The sequence below is a fragment of the Sinocyclocheilus grahami genome, unplaced genomic scaffold (genome assembly GCF_001515645.1).
Source record: "Sinocyclocheilus grahami isolate Dianchi unplaced genomic scaffold, SAMN03320097.WGS_v1.1 scaffold11.1, whole genome shotgun sequence".
Lineage (NCBI taxonomy): Eukaryota > Metazoa > Chordata > Actinopteri > Cypriniformes > Cyprinidae > Sinocyclocheilus > Sinocyclocheilus grahami.
In genome coordinates this window covers 1,549,599-1,553,644 of record NW_015505190.1, presented here as the reverse complement: position 1 = coordinate 1,553,644, position 4,046 = coordinate 1,549,599, and positions in this window count along the sequence as shown.

Here is a 4,046-nt window from a genome sequence, read left to right as displayed (position 1 = left end):
CCCAATAACGTGATATTTAGGCCCTGGAATGTGAATTGTACCAGGAGAACCCCGCCAAAAAATGTGTATTTTACCCCTGAACGCGATTTTTACTGGGGGACCCCCTCGAAAGCAATTGGGATATTTTCAGGCTAGTTTGGAGTAGTAATTGGGTGGGTTTTGTAGCGAAGGACCACCTGAGATTTCCAAGCGATCGATTGCTGTGCATCTAAGGGTTTTGAGATTGGAGTTAAATGGTATGCTTTTGAGAGTTACAGATAAAACACTCACTTACGTCTGTAAGTCGCTTACCAAATATAATCTGAAATACCACACCCCACAGCCATGTCCCTTGGGCTCCTTATCCCACCGTTTTGAGGTGGTCCTCCAAAAATAGAGCCCTTTTGCCATTCTTAGCAACAGGAGAGAGAAACATGCTGGGGAACTGAAAAAGATCTTTTGTGCAGCTCATAGATGCAGAAATGCTCAATTAAATCACCTTTATATTTTATTCTGTGTTGTTGCTTAAACCTAATACAACAAAAAGCACTTGATGTCCAACAAAAAGTCACCCACAACTTCCAGGACTTAAATGCTCAAGTTAGTAATATAAGGGAAGTGAGACTTCATTAGTCAAGTTTCTAAACCTTCCCACAAGAACTGAAGTATGTGTGTGGAGTTTTGCACAGATTGAAGACAGCCCAGTGTCTCACACTCGCTTGTTTTTTCAGACAAGATGGAACTTTGTGTTGCTGCAGTGCTTTTGTCCTACTTCGCTCCAGCTTTGGGTGAGTGCTGTTGTTTTTGTTTTTTTATTGCCACCCTCTCAGCTATACTCTGAGAATTACTTTTTATATATAAATATATAAAGTAGAAATCATCTCCAGAATGTAATTAGGACAAAAATTAAAAGTATTTGTCCTGCACAGACTTTCCTTTAGAGATTAACAACAGTATGTGTGTATGCATGCAGGATCAGCTTTTGGCAGGGAAATGCCAGGTAAGTGTGTAGAGGGTTAGAGATACTTTGCTATGTGAGTGATTTTTAAAAAAAGCTGAATTTCAAGTTTTCTGTGCTTCTGTCTGATGTTGATATGTACCAAGGCTTTTTCTGTTTGTTTTTGTTTAATAAAATTTGACTGCCGTTGCACTTGACTGCTTTTCTGAAATACTGGATCAGTTTGTGCTGTTTTGGCTTTGCGTGTTTATGGCAAATTTTCTCAAACGGTTCCACCGTGTCTCATTTCGGCTTACGATTACACCTTTCCCTGAAGGGTTTTTCTGAAAAGCCGATGAAGTAACACTACTCTTACACCACGAGGCTTGAGACTTTTTCAAGTGTGCCAGTGCAGCTCATGTTGTACCTAACCTTGGGTACATGCAGTTCTGCTACTCCATATGGAGGCAGTTTTGACAGGATGAGTCTTTTAAGTATTTATTGACCTTGGGAATTATACGTATTGTTGCTTTAATGTTTTATTTTGAGATTTGTCCACTTTTAGAAGTTGCAGTAGCATGCATCTAGCCGATCCGTTGGATTTCTGGGAGAATTGCTGTTTTCTCAGACTGTGTGTGTGTGTGTGTGTGTGTGTGTGTGTTGTTGCCAACACAAACATTTGAATACACCATTTAAGCGCTCCAACACTGTCGGACTGGCCAGTGTGCTCTCATGTAAATACTGCCCACATAAATACATACTGTACATGAGCAGCAGTAAAAAAATGTTTTTTGTACACAGGAATGTTAAAGTGTTTGCATCTATGCTTTGTTCAGTGTTTTTGAAAGGGATGGAGGGAGAGCGTGCGAGAGATCATTATGGATAACCAAAGTCTTACAGTCAGACCATTCATAATGTTTAATGGGAGATTTGGAGCGATGCCTTCAACATTCTTGTTTACAGAGAGCAGATCCTCTGAAAAGACTCTTTAAAAACATGTAGGTCTATTATCATTCCACTGATAGATTTGTGGCATAAAATGACTCAAAGTAACATTTCTGCCAAATGTCTGTTTAATACTAATAAGAAGTCTTTGAAAAGAACTTGTCAAAATATTAGAATTAATGCGTCATTCTTTGAAATGAGTTCCTAAAATAACCTTTGTGTAATATAAATCTCATAGTTGAGCTTTTTAAAATGCATCTTAAGTTGATCTGGCATATTGAAAAGAAGCTTTTGGCTGCCACAGTGTGAGCATTTCTTTTGTGTCTTCCATGATTGTGCACATGCTTTTTGAACATATTGCCATATTTTGGAGTTATTATGGCTGTATGTGTGTCTGTGTCCAAACATATTAACTGTCGAAAAGTAGTATGCTACCATTTAACATTGTAGTACACTGGAATACTTTGCCAGTTCTATATTAAATAGTTTAAGAATCACTGCAAGATCTATATTAATTTTATTCATAAATTTTACATTTTTGCTTGGTTAGATTTAAATGGTAACACTTTTTTCTCTCCCTCAGCTTCTCAAATGGATGAAATTCATGGTAAGTGTTGTCTTCTAGTCTAGAATTAATTTTACATTAACTGAACGTCTTATTGGCTTATTAACAGTGTTTTTAGCCAGGCTAGACCAGGTCTAATGTTGTGTGCATTGAAAAAGCATAGGTTTGACACTATAAGCTTTTAGTTCACAGTGGGTGTGAAAAATGTTTATGGAGTCACCAGTCAGAAAGCTCTTTTGGTACATTCCATACAGTATCAATTTGTCAGTAGCATTCTGTATTTGAGAAATGGCTTGCAGATAATATCTTTTTATGTTCTGGCACTATAATGTTGTCATTATCTTAAATTTTCTTAATATTCTACATTTTGATTGCTACCAGTATTTTATTTATTTTTTTATTTATTAGAGTTTTGACTCTAGATATTTACTTTTTTTTTTTTTTCTCCCACCAGAATACGACAAGCCATTTCATTATGGTGAGTACAGATGGACTATAGCTGCTTAGGCAGTATACATATTTATATGGATTAAGGAAATCTCTTGACTTCATAAAGCTAAAAGGGGAAAAATGCTAGTATGCAAAACAGTGATTATTCAGAGGAATTTGTGTTTTTCAAAGTATTGTGAGCATAGTAGTTTTATTATGGGGGTTACAGCTGCACTCTGATGTTTCTAATAGTATGCTGAGCGCTGTTGTGTTAAGAAGGGCTTTCAGGGCCAAAGTGCATCACCTTTCTCAGGAAACATCTGGGAAGTCAGAGTGATTTGCGTTTCCCCTTCTGTTTTTCCAAAATAGATGGAAAATATTGACTCCGGGACTAAGCTTCTGTAGAACACACAAGTTAGAATCTGATATCTACCCCAGAATTTAGAATTTCCCAAATTTACTTTTTATTCAATTTGTTTATTGTCCGTATTTGGATTATATGTATAATCTGTCATGGTTACAATTAAAAGTACAACTTGGAGCCCTATTAGAAAGCAAACAACTAAGTACACATGGCAGTTTAGTGGTTCCAGACTGTCTCAGGAAAGTCATTCTTCAGCCTTTTTCATTATGCTTAGCAGATTATTGTCTGTGCATGTTGTGTTGGCCTTAACACTCGTAAGCAGGACCAAACGGAATCTGCCGAACCTTTCGCATTTTCTGTGCTGATTTTAGGGAAAATTTGTCAAATTTACATCAGATTTTTAGTTCAGATTTGTTATATGAAACTACAGTAGTACTAGGCGCTTATCTGAAGTTTAAAGCCTAACCAATGAGTCAAAGTATTGGTAAACAAATGGATGGTATGTAGAAATTTGTGAATGAGTTCTGATTCTACAGATTCCATGAGAACCTGCAATAAAGGGGCTGTTTTGTGTGTGAATCTGTAATTTGGGTATTGGTTTACCACAGATGCAACCATTTTTTGTTTTAAATATATTTTAAGTAGTGCTGTCAAACGATTAATCACATTCAAAATAAAAGTTTTTGTTTACAGAATATATGTATATGTACTGTGTATATTTATTATGTATATATAAATACACACACACATGCATGTATATATTTTGAAAGTATTTACATGTGTGTGTGTGTGTACATATATTTATATTAAATATAAATATATAAACA